Genomic DNA, 20,215 nt, shown 5'->3' with positions numbered 1-20,215 from the left:
GAAAGCAGGAAGATGGCCACGAATGGTTCCAGCCAGCGTTTTCACTTATCTCCTGATCCCAGAGGAAGAGGGAGCCTTCTCTTTCAGAATCCATGTGTAATCTCCCAGGGAGGACTGCTTCTGTTCAGGTCACATCCATCCCAGATGTGATGAGAGGTCTATTCCAGATGTGATGAGAGGTCCATCCCAGATGTGAGGAGAGATTCATCCCAGATGTGAGGAGAAGTTAAATCCCAGGATTGACAGAGTCCCAGGCCACACGGAGAGGGAAGTGGTGGCTCTCTGAAAGGAAGGTTGCTGGACCAATGAATGACCCAGGTGTCCATCAGAAACAGAATTTAAGAGAGCGAGGTGGGACTAACTTAGATGTAATTCATCATGAACTTGGGTCAACCATGTTCATGGTGCTAATTTCCTTTTTCCTTTTCGTTTGACATGCTCCCCAAGATCTGTGATATACCTGTGAAAATGGGATCTGAGTGACAAATGAAGATGCACTGATAGGGCTTGTGTGTGTTTTTATATTAAGAGCCAGTGATTAGGAATTTTCTTTCTAAACAAAAGCACCTTGTTAAGATAGAGTTCCCAGAATCTATAAAACTTTTTAAGAGGATGCAACATCACCTTCTGGTGTTCTTGTCAAAAATATTTAACCCAAATCTAATCATGAAAAAATAATCATGAAAAAATATTGGTCTGGATTCTCTAAAAATGTCAATTTCATAGGAGATTAATTTTTAAAAAGCTGAGGAACCACTCCAGATGGAGACTCAAGAGTCAGGACAAATAAATACAGGCTGAGATTTTTTAATTAGATTCTGGATGTATTTTTTAAATTATAAATGGCATTTCCAGAACAATTTCAGAAATTCAATACAAAGATCTATATATTAGATAAGGATAAAGGATACACTGTACCAAAGTTGCATTTTCTGAGTGTCATTGTGGTTATGCAGACGAATGGCCTTGCTTAGGAGACACATGCTGAAGCATTTAGGGATGAAGAGTCAGAGTGATGTAACTAATTTTCAAATGATTCGGGGGGGGGGATGTATACACATATGGGAAGAGAGAGAGAGATAGGGAGAATGTGGTCAAATGTTAAGAATTGGTGAATTTTAGTGAAAAGTATATGGGTGTCCATTATATATTGTACTAATCTAGAGAAAAGTTACAACTTTTATCAATACTTCAAAATTTTTCAAATAAAATATTGATGAGATAGGAAAAAATTAAGGTACAGCCTTATAACAATCTAAAATTAAACACCCCACCCATAATAAATGAAACCCAAAAAACTCAGCCATGCAAATATGAGGCCATTATTGCCAGGTTAATTAAATAATAGGCCAGTTTTTTGTTTTCTTTTTAATTTTTATTGAATTTATTGGGGTGATGTTAATAAAAATTATATAGGTTTCAGGTGTACAATTCTATAATACATCATCTATATACTGTACTGTGTGTCCTCTACCCCAAGTCATCTCCTTCCATCACCTTTTATCCCCCCTTTACCCTCCTCTGCCTCCCTCCACCCCCCTTTCCTCTGGTAATCACCATACTGTTGTCTATCAGATTTGTTTTCTTTATTAATCCCTTCACATTTTTCATCAAGCCCTCCAACCCCCCTTCCCTCTGACAGCTGTCAGTTTGTTCTCTGTGTCTATGAGTCTGTTTCTATTTTTTTTGTTAATGTTAACATAAATTAACTTATATAGAGAGTCCACATATAAGTGAAATCATATAGTACCACAATGAGATATCACTTTACACCTGTCAGAAGGGCTATCATCAATAAATTAACAAACAACAAGTGCTGGCAAGGATGTGGAGAAAAGGGGACCCTAGTGCACTGTTGATGGGAATGCAGACTGGTGCAGCCACTGTGGAAAGCAGTATGGAGTTTCCTCAAAAAATTAAAAGTGGAACTGCCTGATGACCCAGTGATTCCGCTTCTTGGAATATATCCAAAGAAACCCAAAACACTAATGCACCTCTTTGTTCATTGCAGCGTTATTTATAGACAAGATTTGGAAGCAGCCCCAGTGCCCATTGATAGATGAGTGGATAAAAAAGCTGTGGTATACTTACACAGTGGAATACTACTCAGCTGTAAAAAAGAAGGAAATCTTACCTTTTGCAACAACCAGGATGGATGGACCAGGAGAATATTATGCGCAGGGAAATAAATTAGTCAGATGACAGCCAAGTTTCAACAGCCAGACCTGCGAGATCCAAATCTGTTCAAGTCCCAGTCACTGCGGTTGGCGCCACCTGGTGGCAGTGGTCTGCTTCAGCTTCAATAAGGATGGAGATTGTTCTGGGTCCTATCAGTAGTACTTCTAGGAATCTAGAATTGCTGTAGGTAGTAGCAACCATTTCTTTAATCCAGTAGAGGAGTTTGGCCAGGGGCATTCTGAAAACAGAGAGACCCACCCTCCTTTTTCCTACTTCCCAAGGAAGGTTGCATGTGGTGGCCGAGGTGGAGGTGAAGGTGACCAGGTCCAGTCCACATGAGGCACTGGCATCAGATGCAGCCTGGCTGTGACTGGGCAGCAGGCTTAGCTGCTCTGTGCCGATAACACAGTCGCAGGCTATGCGACCCTAATGTCCGTCAATCCAATGGGGAAGTATTTGGAAGCGTTAGGATATCGAATCATGGCTCAGAACATAGCACCATTTAACCAGTGACATGAATGGTAACACCGGCAATCTTGAAAACTCAACAAACAATATAGAAATTATTTTATGCATTCTTTTCACTATAGCATATCATTTAAACGAGTTTTATTAGAGAATAGGAGGGAATGTGTTTTTAAGTTTTTATTTATATGTGAATTTAGATGACTGTATAGTTTTAAAGTATTTTTAATATCACCTGTGCACACAAGTATGTTTTGAATACCAACCTGTACACATACATATACATAGGACATGGATATATATTTACACACACACACACACACACACACACACACACACACACACATTTATGGAACATAGATGGCATTCTAGCTTGTTTCCTGAAAGGAAAATCGGTCCTGTAGTAACACTTTCATGTGCCCTGTCCCCACTACTTGCTCTTTTTTTAATGAACAATGAAAAGATATTTACAAAATTGAAAAATCATCAAGAGAAGAGATGAGCAAGGAGTCAGCTAAACAGTCATAAATTTAGCTTTAGATTTCTTGGTGAGCATAAGGAAAACAGAATAGGCTATTGCTTCTGAGTCCTCACCAGGGTCTGGTCTGGCTGGAAGGATTCCTCAATGAGTAGAACAAATAAGAGACAAAGACTGGCTCAATGGCAGCACCTGATGACACTAAAACAAGAAGAGGGGCATTATGAGGACATGGGTGAGAGGCCAAACTCTGAAAGCCACAGGAGCACTCTGAATGGGCTGGCCAGGCAAGGGGCCCAAAGCAGGAGACCAGCAAAGAGCATTCCTGAGTAACAGCTGTTGGCCACAGCTGGAACCCAGGCCAGCGATGGGGTGAAAGGGAGTACTATATTGAGGACCAGGGATATAAAGAACATAGATATATCTCTTTGCCCCATAAGAGAAATCTATGTTCATCTTTTATGTAAGAGGCACTGAGTCACACTGTGACTCTGAATTTTGTAAATGATACAGAAACATTGTTTTCATGAGTGCTTCTCCTAATACTCCTCTACAGAAGATAAGACCCATGGTAAAACAAAACAAAACAAAAAAGAGCTAAATGCATTTTGTGAAAATCAATAGCATTCCATATGAGAAGCTACTGTGAATATAATAAGAGATCCCAGTTACAGTCGCAAGAAAAAGAGAAGGTACTTATGAGTTTTTATGAGAAATGTGTACGACCTCTAAGAAGAACATCCAAAATTTTATTGGGAGAGTTAAAATACTTGATTAATGGAAAGCCGTGCTTTATTGGAAAACTAAAAGCATAAGGTGTCAATTCTTCACCTTAGTTTTCATTTCTGATGCTATATTGTATATTGCTTAGTTGACATATATTGATTTCATATTTGCTCCTAGAGACTTAACAGTGAAGAGAGGTTAATTGGTTATCTGGCCCATTGATTTTGTTTTTGCTAAAAGAATGAGTTTCATTTTCAGCAATCCTATCGGTTAATTGCAACTCATACCATGAATGGATTCTCCAAGCTAACTTCTGTTGATGTCTAATATGTTTTCTGAGTCACACAATATTCCTGTGGTGATTGTAGTACTTGGTCGTGATTGCTTGATCTCACACTTCATTCTTATTTCCAAGCTCCCTCAAGTGTCCCAGATGCGTAGGAGGTCTCCAGGGGACCCCCCCTTCCCCCCGCCCCCGCAGTAAATAGTAACCCTATTCTTTGTCCAGGCTCTGAACAAGTTGAAAAATAAAATAATGAGTAAAGATAGAAACCAAAATATTAATGTTATTTATAATAAAAGCTAGATGGTAAGGTAAAGTTTAGGGAATTAACTGAATGGGTCTGCTGACTGACTGGATTAGGCAAATTTAAGCATCAAATTCCAGGCAGAAATGAACCTGAAAAGCTCCCTCACTCACTCACCCATCCACCTGCCTACCCCATGCTTCTGGGCAGGCAGGCTCCTTCCCAAAAGGAGTAAGGGGAGAATTATTCAGAAATTTACCAACCAGGTACGTTACTATCTCCCCAAGGTGGAGAGAGGAAAGGGAGAGAGGACAGGTGTTACATTGACTGAGACTTTTGTATGGGAAGGAAACATCAGAAGATGAGAAGAAGGGTTCCCCACTAATGAGATGCATATTGAGAAGCAATAACAAGAAATGGCAAGAACAAGGCGATAGGAATCAAAAATTTTGGCATTTGCCCTGATTTTGCCATATTTTCTAGCCACAAGGACTTGAGCAAATAACAGCACCTCCCTGAGCCTCTGTTTTCTCATCTGTAAAATGGAGATGATAGCTGTTCTTCTTATCCAAAGCTTTTCAAGATCACGTAAAATAAGGCAACATAAAAAACTGCTGAGTATGAGGGTGTGATATTAGCAGATAAAAGCTTCCTCAAAATCCTGACCATCACAGGATGAAGACTTTGTTCTCTTAATAGATAGTTTCTTTCTCTCGGCTTTTAAGCAGTGTGGCTATTTTTAGACTTGGTTCTTAAAATGCTCCTCCTAAGTTCCTTCCCCTTCCTTCTGTGTACTTCTTACTATGCCTCTGAGGTGACAAGAGATTCCCCAGGGACCTCCTGGCCATTTCTGCGCATTTCCTTCCCTGTACTTTCTTGCAACCAGGGAACAGATAAAAGCCCTGAAATAGTGTCTAACAAAGCAAATGCTGGGCTCCCAGGAGGCCTAGTATATCCCACCCCTCCCAATAGCCCGATCCTTCCTAATTGATGGGCTGGAAATCTCCTCCTCCAAGGCCTTGGCTCCCGGAATAGCAGCCGCAGCTTCTCAGTTGCTAAACCAGAAAGCTGGGCTTCCTTGCTGCTTCCTCCAGCACCCTCCCTGTCCCCGGTGAAAGTGACAGTTATCATTCGCTGGGACACTGCTGCTTTAGGTGCATTTTTAAATGCTTTACAGGTCTTGTCTTATTTAATCCTCCATACAGTCTCGGGAGATAGGCCCTATTTTTATTCCCAGTTTGATTTCACTGTTGAGGAAGGTAAGGCCCAGAGACGTTCAATAACTTTTGTAAGTCCCACACCTGGGAAGTGGTCTTACTGGCACCTGAACGTCCACATTTTACCAATTGCCAAGTCCTGTATATTTGATCTCCTGTTTTTTAAATCTATCCCCATCTCTTCACCCTTATCCTCTTTGTCTCATTCAGGGGTGGGGAATGTCCGGCCCACGGGCTGTATAAGGCCCACAAAATCATTTGGTCTGACTCTGCCAAGGCGTTAGGGGTGAGTTAATTAAATGTCTGACCAAATAGAGCAGGCTAATTTTTAAGTTGATAATTTTGTATGGCCCTTGGCAGAAACAAGGTTCCCCACCCTGCTCTAGTATCCAGTCGAGGCCTTTTTGTCTCTCCTCCAGCCGCTTGCAGCCTATAACTGAAATGCCCTGCCCTCTTCCCCTGGCCTCTGCCTACCATCTCCAAATACATCTTCTCTAGTTCTGCTCACTTCCCATCCTCCATTCATCCCCAGTTTTGCAGTTCCCAGAATATAATTTGCCATTTCAAGTTTCCATGTCTTTGAACATACTTTTCCACTTTTCCTACTATTTCTACTTGGCAATCGTCTACTTGATCTTCAAGACCCAGTTCAAGTATCTTCTCTCCAAAGGCTTTCCAACCATCCGAAGCGTGGTTGATCATCCTTCTTTAAGGGTTATAAGTATTTGTGTATTTAAGTATCTGTTTATCTGCTTGTCTTCCCGAATTAACACAAACCCTGTGAGAGAGACAACTGCTAATAGTAACAGTCATAACGGTTTGAACTAGTACAAGTTCCCATTTACTAGATGCCTGGCATGTATCACCGGATGCTCTACTGGGCACTTACAGTCTTCACCTCTACCCTTTACAACTGCCTCGTATGGTACACACTATGATCCCATTTTACAGAGTCCAATAGCAGAGATAGTCCAAACACATCAAGGATCACAATAAATGTACATGGATTAAATTTACATAATAAAGAGATTTCCAAATTGAATGAAACAAGCAAAATAGGATCTTTGCATTTGAAACACCTAAGTGGGGTCATTCTGGTTCCTCTGAGCTGAGTGTGTGTCTGTGTGAGTGTGGTGTGTGTGTGTGTGTGTGTGTGTGTGTGTGTGTGAATGTGTGAATGTGTGGGTGTGAGTGTTGGGAGGGGGTGCTAACTCGGTGTACATGCTTTTGGTGATTTTGGTGGCACTTAAAAGTTTGGGGACCCAGCAACACAATTTTAACTTTTGTATACATTTTTTTTAACAAGGTGTAATTTAATTAATTAAGATATTTTTCACTGAAAGTCCTTCATCTGAAAAGTACAGAATACTATGAAGCAGATCACATGAGTATTCAAAAGGGTGATATTGATGAGAATGGTTAAAGAGACACCCCCAGCCCTGATTGGTTTTGTTCAGTGGATAGAGCATCTGCCTGTGGACTGAAGGGTCCTGGGTTCGATTCCAGTCAAGGGCATGTACCTTGATTGCGGGCACATCCCCTATTGGCAGCTGATAGATATTTCTCTCTCATCAATGTTTCTAACTCTCAATCCCTCTCCCTTCCTCTCTGTAAAAAAATCAATAAAATATATTTTTAAAAAAGAGAGAGACACCCCCAAATATCAGCAGGTTTATTCACTGTATGGGAAATAGGTTAACATTACCATTTTGTCCTAAATGTGGCCATTAAAATCTCAAGGAGGGAAACTTCCACATATCACTGATTATTCACTTGGTAATTTTAGCTGGAAGATCTTCATTCTTTTCAGGGGCCTGTATAAATCCATTGTAACGAGCTGTGCAATTATCATTCTTGCAACTGACTGCTTGTGGCAGATTTAAATTCCATTTTGCAAAGCAGCCAAAAACTGTCCTTTGCCTCCTAAGCGCTGAAGCCAGAAAGCAGCCGAAAGTGGTCACTGCTTTGTTCTTGAATGGAGCTAATTGCAGAGTTCTCTGCAGCAGGACGGGCACCAGGCAGTCGGGGTGTAAATAGGGACAATGAGAGCCCGTTTTAAACAGACATGACTTCTAAAAAAGGCAACAGAGCTGCAGAGTTTAATTACTCTCACAGGAATTGCTACATCACACAGACCTAACCATTTCCCCCCCCTCACAATTCAGTTCAACAAACATGACAATTCTCTGTCATAAGAATGTTCTAATTTTAACTTTCTACAGATGGTTTGGTAAGAATGCGAAGTTTAATTCCTCCCTTCTTTCCTCACTAGATTTATTTTAATCCTGCATCACGGTCGGTTTAAAATAATTTGCATAGAATTGGAATGTGTATGTTCCTACACCTTCTTAGAATCATTATTTTTTAATTCTTAAAATTCAACCAAGCAGCCATTCAGGAAACCCTATATACAGGGGTGGGCAAAAGTAGGTTTGCAGTTGTGAGTACCTTGTGGATGAAAAGAGGCCACATGCAAACCTGACAAGTTCAGGGAAGGCCTGCATGGCGGCCTTGCAAACTCACAGACCTAAAGCAACCACAAGGATGGTCTGAAGTTAAACCTTTCACTGAAAGCAGTTTATGGTGGGTAGTCATGTCCTAGGTCAGTCTTTACCTTAACTGAGCCTACTGTCTTTTTGCATCTACAATAACATATCGTTGGAAAGTCTAATTATTTTTCCTTTTTTCTAACCCCTCAAAGCACAGGCACCACTCTGCAGAGACACAAATCCCCTCACTGTTATTGAGTAGATTGTTGACTGTTAACTATCTGCACCCACCAATGTAAAAGAAGTATGTGTCTGTCATTTTACTTTTTATCCAATGCCATTGGTTCCCTCGCTTTGCTCTCTCCAGCCTTCCTAATGTATCACCAATGGATTTCATGCAACCCACTTACATCTCTTTTGATTGTAACGTATAAAACAAGGTACAAAACTGTCGTTCTCCAGAGCATTATCTCAATCCGTTGAGATTCTGCTTCCTGACATTTGTCAACAGTTTGGCTTAAATAAACTCCCAAAAAATTCTTCAAAGGTTTGAATGTCCCTTACATTGACAACATGACACACAGAGTTTATTCCTGTATTAATTATTGCATTACTTATTTGCATCACAACTGTAAACCTACTTTTGCCCACCCCTGTATGTTTTCCAAGCCTTTCATTTAATGATTGGCAAACATTTTCTTGCTTAATGCTGAAATCTGCTTTATGAGGACGACTGTTCTCATTTTATAGTTCAGGAAATTGAGGTGTGGTTACTTGGACAAGGTCACACACCCACTAAGTGGTGGAACCGTAATTTAAATTGAGCCCACCTCCAGAATCCTTTCCTGTCAGCAGAATTTGGAAAGCAAATGTTGCCTGCCCCCAGGAAACTTGGCTAAACCGCTGTAGGAATTGTGGCCCCGTGTGTGTGTGTGTGTGTGTGTGTGTGTGTGTGTGTGTGTGTGTGTGTGTACTGGGAGGGGATGGATGGTGGTGATAGCAAAGAAGCACCTCAGATGAGCTGGCCCATGCTCTTGGCACTTTTATATTATGGTCCAAGATCAAGTGATGGAGCTTTCTCTGAGACCTAAGGGCAGATGACTGCTCTTAGATGCTCCTTCTTATTCTGATTTATTTGTATTCTTCTGGGTCAGTCTTCTGACCCTGGCCACATTGCATTACCTCACTGATTTCCTGTCCTCTCTATTTTCTTGTTCTGTTTTTTTCTCTCTATTACCCACATTATACAAGTCAGTGGTGCATTCTATGTTGTTCTAGACTCTGTTTATTTGTTTTCGTAATGACACACTTCTGTTCAGACAGAGTCATTGTCCTTAAATGACTTATTTGGCAGGAACAGCCAAGCCACGTGCCAGAATGTTTTCTAACCCACAAAGTCCCTCCACGAAAATAAAAATTGTATCATTTTCTAACTGTTCATTGAAATTAATCAGCAATTCCTTTTCTTTTCCTTTTTATAGCCAGACCCTGTTTAGCCATGCCTAGAATTCTGTATAGTATGTAGACTTGGGATTTTAAAATAAAATGGGCTACACGGGGGCCAGGTGCTAAAGAAAAAATAGAGGTAGGCGAGTTACTTTTCTAATTTCTGATCTGTCTCTCTCCCTTTCTTTCTCTCTCTCCCTTCCCCTCTCCTTCCCTCCCTCCCTATTTTTTTTTCCTGGAAGGACAGTATCACAGTTCAAGTTCCGGAAGTGGGGACACACTCTGAGATGGAGATTTGCATGCATCATGTCTACTGGGGAGTAAACACCTGTAGGGAAAGGACAGAAGAATCCTTAAAGCAGGATTGTGAAGAAGGTGGGTGTGATGCTAATCACAATAGACATCTCAGGGAGGGCTGGAGCCAGGATAACCCTCCAGAATGGTCTCAAGTGGAGGCACGGAGAGAGACTTTCTATCTAAATCACTGACTACAGGTTGCCCCAACAGATGAAGTGTATCTACTCAAATAAAGGGGATTGAGGACATTCAGTAATCATCTGAGAGTAAGGAGACACACCCACCAAACTCTGGGTGCTTGGAAGAGAGTGCTCAGTACTTGGAGCCGAGTGAATCTGGGGGGCACAGCACAGTCGCCACTCCAATTTTTGTTTTGTTTGTTTCCAAAAATATTTTTCTTGATTTCAGAGAGGAAGAGAGAGATAGAAACATCAATGATGAGAGAGAATCATTGATCAGCCACTTCCTGCACGCCCCCTACTGGGGATCGAGCCCAAAACCCAGGCATGTGCCTTGACCGGGAATCAAACTGTGACCTCCTAGTTCACAAGTCCACACTCAACTACTGAGCCACACCGGCTGGGCTTGTATTGTTTCTTAATTATGAAACACTTCAGACATACAAATGGAGAATAACATAACAAACACACACATACCCTAAATCTATCTTAGGAAATAGAACATTACAAATTCAGCTGAATTATATCCAGCATACCTTTGCCCAAACCCACTTCTCCCCCTCACTCAAGAAGTAACTGCCATTCTTAGCTTGATGTTTCTCTTTCCAGGTAAAGTGACCAGTTGTCTTGGTGTGCCTGCAACTGGGGGGTTCCTCCAGACAGGGAACTTCAGTGGTAAAATAATGAAAGTTTGAGGCAAACCAGGAAGGTTGGTCACCCTATCAGGTATATTTTATACTTTTTAAAAATCTATCTTAATTCACAAATAATATATTGTATTCTATTCTATGGTTAAACTTTACATAAATGGGATCAAGCTGCATTATCATTCTATAACTTGCTTATTTTTGCTCAATATAATTTTATGAGGTTGAGTCACATGGGTAATTACAGCTCAAGTCCATTCATTTTCATAGCTCCAGAAGATTCCACTGTTGAGACACAATCACACTTTACTTATCCATTCTGCTGCTGATGGGAATTGGGGTTGTTTCCAGCTGCCCATTTCAAGTCCTGCAATTAGCACTATTGTGTCTGTCTCCATGCACATGTCCGAGTGCCTTTCTACGGGAGAGGAGAGTGGCTGGGCTCTCTCAGACACACAACGTCACCTTTACTAAGTAACTGGTAAACTGCTCTCCAAAGTGAATCTGCTAATTTCCCTCCCCACTGGCTTTGTTCTGGGGGGCTGCTGTTGCTACACATTTTACTAGAGTTTGATATTAATCAGACTTTGAAAATCTATGGGATGTTGAAATCTAAGGAATGTGAAACTCTTTCCTTTTAAATAAAAATCTACTGTTTGTACTGTTCCCTACTGATTTTTATGTATATTACAATGTAAATATTCTCCAGATTTTGGTTCTGCAGGAGAATGATTTTGTTCTCACTGTAAACTCCTTGAGGACAGACCCCAGGCCTAATTATTTTGGGGAACCCAGAAACCATCACAATGCTTGTCATAGAGCAGTCAGAATATGCTTGTTCACTTGGTGAATGATCCACTTCATTAAGTGTCCTATCTCTTGCTAATGTTTTCTTTCTTACATATTTATGGAGGACCTAATAGTCATTCACTTATTCAACACCTGTTTAGCAAGTACCTATCATACTCCAAGCACTGCTCTACGTGGGGGATAGCAGTGAATAAATTAGACAAAAATCCTTGTCTTATAATCTATTGTTATGTACTTAGCTCCAAGCTATCGCAGATGAAGATACAGCGGATCACTTGGGCATGAAGTGGTCAGAGAAGGCTGCGTGCGGGAGACGAGGCTTAAGCCAGCCTGGGAGGAGATTTCTAGAGAGAAGGCGCAAGGGCGCTGAGATGGAAGGGAACGCACTGTTTGTGTAACAGTGAAGAGAGGGTGTTCAGGGGGAAAGGGGATTTTAAAGTTGGAGCCAAGGAGTAGACTCAATGAAGAGCCTTGGAAGAAAGTTTTAAAATTCCTATTTGTGGAGTAAGAAACACTGACTCTCAAGTTTTGAAGCAAACAAGCAACATGGCAAAGGAAGGATCTGTTCAAGGAAGTTAGGTCTGGTTGTGGCCTGCAGGATGTGTTCATGTGAAAAGTCTGGAGTCTGGGGTCAAACAGAGGCTGCTGCAAAAAGCCAGAGGCCTAGGAGCCCCCTAGACTCCCTTTACACACACACACACACACACACACACACACACACACACACACACACACACACACACACCCCTACCTGCATCCCGGGGTGGCCAAGTTACACCAATCCTGTCTCCTCGTTAGCTCCTGGAGTCACAGTGCTGGCAGATGATTTTCCTAAAAGGCAAGTCCAATCACGTCAGCCCTCTGTTTACATGCATCAACCGCCTCCATACGCCTCATAATAAAATCCAAGTTCCACAGGTCCACCGGGCCCCACAGGTCCTGGTTTTGCCCACCTGTTCCCACACCCTGAGAACTCTGCATTCCAAACTGGGAGTGATGTTTCACCTCTCCGTACCTCAGCGTCCTCCACTCTTACTGCTCCAAACAGGTTTCCCCCGATGGCTGGAAACTCTCGTTCTTTCGAGGTCCAGTGACAGCATCCGCTTCTTGGAGAAGCCTTTCCTGGACACTTGAAGAGGTCACCACTCATCCCCAGTGCACACCTTCATGCTTCCATCACACTGCATTGGTAGTTATGTGTACAAGTTGTGCTCTCTGCTAAAGAGTAAGCTTTTTGACAGCACAATCCAGGTCAAACCATGTGCATAGATAGCACTTTCATTAGACTGGAAGCTCTGTAAGAGCTTGACCCCTATCTATTTGTTCACCCTTGCGCAAAGCTAAGCCCATATAGGCAATTAATAAATCTTGGTTGGCTTTGTGGAAGATAGCAAATACTTAATAAATGTGGGATGGATGGATGGATGGATGGATGGATGGATGGATGGATGGATGGATGGAGTTGCAAATATTAGGTCATGGCAGGGGAGTTGGACTAAAATTTCCAGCTACCTAGGGATTGAAACTTTTTGGCCCACTTATTGTTGGTTAAAACATTGTGAAGCCAGTCATCTATAGGAACCCAGTTTAGGTAATACAGTGTCCCCTTTGTGATATGCCTAATATTGTACGGCTCACAGCCAGGCCTTTGGTTGGTACATCAGCATTGTAAGATGATGATATCATTTATTACAGGACCAGTATCCTGTTTGTGATTAAAGAACTGGCAGTATCAAGGGACTTAGTATCTCATTCTCACCCCCTGAAAGATACAAATTCTTCCGGTTTAGGTGTGCTGCCCTCACCCAGAGGCATGTTCCTTCTTAGCCAATACTTCCTTTTTGTGCATATTCCATCAACATCATTTGCAAGTGAGGTCAAGCCATTTAACTCCAAACAAACCCCGCCAGAGCATATGACCTTGAGATTTAAAACCACAGAGTGAGGTCAAAGTGAATGACCATTTTATGTACTTCCTGGACACCAAAGATCTTTTTTCAGACCAAAGGTCATTACATGGGATGCTCTCCTGCAACTTCAAAAGAAAGGGGAAACATTAGAATGGCCCGAGAAATGATTTGTAGTGGCATGCCCCAAAACCTCAGCACAGCGCCAGCCCATAATAGGTTCTCACTGGAATGAATGAATGAATGCAAGCATGAATGAGTGAATGTTCACTCCTGATTTGTAAGTATCAACGATGGTAACCATATAAGACTTGGGGGGGGGGAGCAACTCTTTACTAAATTTGTGATTTTTATTCTTTTTTTAAAGTTTATTTTTATTGATTTCAGAGAGCAAGAGAGAGAGAGAGAAATATCAATAATGAGAGAGAATCATAGATCAGCTGCCTCCTCCACGCCCCGCACTGGGGATCGAGCCTGCAACACGGGCATGTGCCCTGACCTGGAATTGAATGGTGACCTCCTGTTCATGGGCTGATGCTCAACCACTGAGCTATGCCAGCTGGGCCTCTGTAACATTTTTTGACCAAATTATTCTCATATCAAAACCTATTAAGTATAGTTACAACTATTTAGCATCTCTTTCAAGATCCTCAATATAGACTCAACCTTCCTACTTCCCCTTTTCTCCCTATTTTTCCTAGAACTGGGAGGACTCACATAACCCGCAAGACTACTACCTCGACTGCCTGCTGCTCAGAGGTTGGTTTACTCTGCAGCTAACAGGCTCTATCAACACATTCCCGGGCCTGGGAGTTTCCTTATCTGTTCAATGCGAAGAATGAACTAAGTACCAGCAGGACTGTGCTAATCTAAGTCTAAATGTTATGCTCTCCCAACCGTGAAAATAAGTATTTTAAAGCAAAAACCTGGATAGTAAGTTGGGAAATTTTAAACTTTTTCTTCTGTACAACTGCAGCATTCTATGTTGTGTGGATGTAACAAAAGAGATCTGTATCTTTAAGGACATGCTCATTACCTCCCTTCTCCTCTCCTTTCTACTCCTCTCCAAACTAAGGTCACGTTTGCAGGCTTCTTCAAACTCTACCATGACATTGTCTCAGGAAAAATCCTTTCACAGCAGGTGGACAAACAATATTAAACTAGAGGCTCACTTTACACACACTGATGCTTATTTCCATCAGTAAAAGGATATTTCCTTTCCTTCTTCCTTTCCTCCACAAACATTTAGACATTAAACGCAGGAGATGCAATCGTGAACAAGTGCAACATGGGAGTACCCATCCGAGGTTTGGTGAGGGATTTAGATAAATAAATGGGAACTAGTCTAGGTGCAATGCAAGGACAGGAAAAATATCAGCTGGGAAGAAAGTACACTGGAGGCATCCAACTCAGGCTTGGAGGGACTGGAAGTTCCCACTGTGAGCTGGGTGAAGGGGTGGGGGAAAGAGAGGGTCAAGTCAAAAGAATAACGACTCTCCTGCTAGAATGTCCTCTGAAGGCTCCAAACTATCGCTTCTTAAGGTGCCCTTTGAGCTTCATTGATTTCAAAGGCTCTCATTCTCAGCAGTGTTGATTTTTTTAACCTGTAAGGATACCTGGGACTTCATGAACTTCAAATATGGTTTTTGCTGATGCTTAATATAAATGGAAACTATTGCAAATTGCTACTTCAAGGCACTTACTTTCACTTTATCTCAGTGCTTAGGATTAAAATGTTAAATGTCATGTTTCACCCTCCCAATGTGCACCACAGTTTGGCCTCTTCTTTCCCGGCTGCTAATTAGGCTCCCGTGCACCTAGCACGTGCAATGAATTACTGGAGGGACCAGCATGACATAACTTTTACCACATTTTCAGGGCTGTGTGAGAGAAATTTATTTATTCCTTTTACAAGAAGCATAGAAACCTGCTCACTTGTTTTTAAACTAGAAGCTCGATGCACAAAATTTGTGCACTCAGGGGGTGGTCCCTCAGGCCAGCCTGCACCCTTTTGCAGTCCGGGAGCCCTTAGGGGATGTCCAACTGATGGCTTAGGCCCACAGTCAGACATCCTTAGCGCTGCTGCAGAGGCGGGAGAGGCTCCCACCACCGCCGCTGCGCTCATCAGCCATGAGCCTGGCTTCTGGCTGAGCAGCGCTCCCCCTGTGGGAGCGCACCAACCACCAGGGGGCAACTCCTGCATTGAGCGTCTGCCCCCTAGTAGTCAGTGCATGTCATAGCGACCAGTCGATCTGCTGCTCGGTCAATTTGCTTATTAGCCTTTTATTATGTAGGCTGGTTTTTAAAACAGAAGTTCTAGGGCCACCTACAGTCATATCTTTTACCAATATCTATTTTCATTGCCCTGTCAGAAAATTATCTTAATTGCTAATATAATTATTTCATGCTAGATTTATTTTTCTCTCATCATTTATCATCCAGCAAATTTTACAGAGGATTTGATTCAGCAATTCATTATTCCAAGAACAATGCTTTGAATGTAGTTAAGTGCTTTATAAATGTTAAACTGAAAACATGAGCCCTGGCCAGGTAGCTCAGTTGGTTGGAGCATCATCCCATACACCAAAAGGTTGTGGGTTTGATTCCCACTCAGGGCACATGCCTAGGTTGTGGGTTAGATCCCGTCAGGGTGCATACAGGAGCAACTTACTGATGTCGATGTCTCTGTCTTTGTCTCTGTCTCTCTCTTTCTCTCATATTAATTAAAAACACACACATAGCCTCAGATGAGAATGTAAAAAAATATAAGCATACACTAATCTCTTAATATATTCAAGCTTAGAATATTTAAAATAAAGGGTAATTAAAAACAATTAAATCCAGACTTTTCTCAGAAGAAATAAAGGCAGAATGAATTTTTTTAAATGCAAATCCTATTTTCTTTATCACATCAACCTGGAAAATAAATCAAGTTTGTGGCAAAGTATAAATAGGTGTAAATAAATGTATCCTTTAAATAAAATTCAATTAGTCAATCCTAGAATTTTATATTTAGTCTTGACTTTCTTGAGCATTAGTTTCCTCATCTACAAAAAGAGAGTTCATTCATTTGTTCACAAATATTTACTGAACTAGAGGCCCAGTGCATGAAAATTCATGCACTGGAGGGGAGGGTCCCTCAGCCTGGCCTGCCCCCTCTCACAGTCCGAGAACCCTCAGGGGCGGGAGGCAACCCGATGATCAGGGGAAGGCCACGCCCCATCACACCTCTGCTGCTGCCACTGCCGGCAGCACAAGCCTCGGCCAGCCCTGGTCAGCTGGGGGTCTGAGGGGACAGGGGGACTCTGGAGGCAGGCGTGCACCTGCCGCTCCGGTGGGGCTGAGGGGACTGGGCACCGCCATCTTGTGGCTGTGGGTGCCACCATCTTTGAGGGCGGGGCAGTCAATTAGCATATTCCCTCCTTATTGGCTGTGGGCGCCGCCATCTTTTGTGATGGTGTGAGGGTCAATTAGCATATTTCCTCTTTATTAGCTAGGATGCTTAGTATGTGCCAGGCATTGGTTTAGGCTTTGGAGACACAGTGGTAAACAAAACAGGTGCAGTTCCTGTCTTTATGGTGCTTATACTCCAAGGAAGATCATTCTTACTATCCCATAGAATTGTTCAGAACACTGGATGTTATTGTAATTGCTTTATGAGTTGCAAAATGCTATATAAACCCAAGGTTCTTGAATGTGATGACTGTCTTATTCCTCTTTTTATCTCCTATAATTCAGTCAGTTTTAGTAAATGGTGATTTGAGTACAGTGTTTCAACACTGCCACATTTGACCACTAGAGGTCCTCAACAGTCATACCCAACTCTAATCCATTCTACCTATTATATTCATTCATTTCAATATGATAACTTGTGAGATAGATTATGAAAAAACATTTAAGAAAGTTAGTCCTATTAAATGAAAAGGTGTTAATTATAATAGATAACACATGTTATGTGCCCACAAATCACGCAATAAGTAGTGTGCTGTTCCTGGCCAAATACAGAAAATTAAGAAATATTATATGTTAATACTTTATCACTACAGTCTCTCAAAACAAACTCCTTCATCATCACACACAATTGTTTCAAAATAAATCAAGCCTACTTAATTTTTAACGGCTGCATGGTCTTCTATCGTGTGGTCATATCAATATTAATGCCATGCTATGATTAACACACTTATAGCTGATTCTTTGTGTGTATTATCTCTTCAAGATCAAGTCTAATTGTACTTTTCTATAAGGATAGTATATCTATAGGAAAACAGCTTAAATTTAATAAAACGTGTCTTTATATTTTTAAATTTACTGTAAAATATTTTGTTAATATTTTCCTATTACCCAAAATTTCATAAAATAAGTTTAAAAATTTTACATTCACAAATGGTTAGGAAAATTTAATAAATATTTTGCCTAAGTATTGTTTTTCTTTTTTTTTTTTTTGAAACATCACAAGGAGTATGTAGTGAATTAACTGCTTTTTATAATTGCTCTGGTCATGAACATAGGAAAAATATAGTATTTCAAGACTACTCTCACTGTATTGAACTTTCATTAAAACAGACTTATAGAAATTGAAAATTCCTACTATCAGTAGCTTTCTGTGAATACAATACTTGTGTGATCTATAGAATTCTGCTTTAAAAACTGATAAATTAGTTTAATTATCTCAGAGATTAATAAATATGAGTCTAGCATACTGAGACAAACTTTTAACAAATATAGCAACTTGGTGATCAAATACTGTTACTTAATGGCGAAACCTTTTAATCTCCTGGTGCAGTAAAATAGTTTCACAAGTATAAGGAGGGCATTTTAAATAGCAATAAAATTAAAACTATTTCAAATTTATGAATGCTTCATATATGCAATTTCTCACATGAACCAAGTGATCAGAACACACAAAGAAAACAAACTGAGAACTTGATTTATATGCTTACATTTTAATACTTGAGAAAATATAAATCTGACACAAAAAATGCTGGCACAAGAAAAGAATTACACAAATTTGTATTCAAATAGTGTCAGTATGTGAACCCAATGTAAGAATGTATCAGAACATCCTAACAGCCTGCTATGGAAGCCTTTTAAAGAAGTAATAGACTTTAAAATCACAGAGATAAATAGACTGCAGAAGGAACAGTAATTTTCTTTTCTCAGAAAATCTCCCTCATCCATTAAGAACTGTAAACTCACTCACTGTGGGAGGAAAGTTAGAGGAAATCTATCAAGGCATTTTGAAGATATAAGCCTTAAACACCTAGTGTAAGCCCAAACAATGTAAAAACAATCAGAATTTCATGTTCCTCTGAAGATTAATTGGATGTATTAGTCATGTTAACATAGCAAAAAATCTTTATTCCATTCTTTTTTGAAAGTACACATTATGTCTTCTTCTAGTTACTTCAGTAATTTAAGCTTAATATTAACTTATTAAATATTAAACACAATATTGTTTTTACAAGCTTGCACTATTATTAAAAAGAAACAAAAACTTCTTTCCAACTTCAACAATATATTCTTTTAATTGTGAAAATGATTAGAGACACTAGCCCTTCTTTTTTTTTTTAATATATTTTATTGGTATTTCACAGAGAGGAAGGGAGAGGGATAGAGAGCTAGAAACATCGATGAGAGAGAAACATCGATCAGCTGCCTCCTGCACACCTCCTACTGGGGATGTGCCCGCAACCAAGGTACATGCCCTTGGCCGGAATCGAACCCGGGACCTTTCAGTCCGCAGGCCGACGCTCTATCCACTGAGCCAAACCGGTTTCGGCAACACTAGCCCTTCTTTAACAGCATTTGAAAATAAATTTGAAGAAAGTATCTTTCAGGCATTGTTTATTTCAAAAATCCTTTATTTTAGGATAAAATTCATTCAACATGACTATAAATGGAGAAATTCCCTACTAATGAAAAATAAGGCTATTTACAAATGAATTTCGAATTTTAAAAAAAGCAACACATAATTCTTAGAATTTGAGCGAGGTGTCTGGGATACTCATATTCCTGAAGACTCTTCCACACAAAAGTTCACATATTGTAAAATTTACTTAGATTCAGAGCTTGACTGTAATATCATTTACTTTTTTTTAAATTCTAGAAGTTACTTATACAGAAGTATTGTTTCCTCTTACAAGGAAATAAATTCCTTCTTCTTCTTTGAAAGGTAAAATTCTTCCTCTTTGAAGGATACATTAAATATTACTGATCATTAAAAATGGAAGCTTCTAGCATTTCTTGAACACTGACTTCACTTTCCAAAGATGTACATGTTATCTCTCCCAATGCCCAGATAAACAGCAGAACTAAGCCAAATATTTGGTGATTTTCTTTTATGAAGAAAAGCATTAATTATCCCCAAAACTAGCTTGCAAATATTTTTTACTTTAACTATATGCCTCAGACAAAAGGTCACTTAGTTTTATACAAAGTTTTCTTACTTTATAATCTACACAGCATTAGTAGTCAGCTTAAAATGCTTATTCTCTGATTGCACATTTGTGTAAACCATTATTTTTCCTTAGAAAACACATTACAGTTTAAAATAGAGAAATACAAACCTCAATATTGAATATAATAACCTGTGATAACTGATAATACTATAAAGTTATTAAAAATACCCCTAAAACTTCTGAAAGTACATTAATGTTTTAAATATCCACAATCTCTTAAAAAACAATTTACAACATCACCTTAGATTGATGGAGTCTATGCGGTAATACATAATGTTTCTTGGAGAATCTGACTACAGAGCAGAAAATGTTGCATATAAACTGTTACTTGTCATTGCAAAACTGAAGGCAGCATGATTTATATAAGAAAATTAACATAGTGGAAGAATCT

The sequence above is a fragment of the Plecotus auritus genome (genome assembly GCF_963455305.1).
Source record: "Plecotus auritus genome assembly, chromosome: 3".
NCBI lineage: Eukaryota > Metazoa > Chordata > Mammalia > Chiroptera > Vespertilionidae > Plecotus > Plecotus auritus.
The sequence above is the reverse complement of the archived record's forward strand: the minus strand, read 5'-3'. Positions refer to the sequence as shown.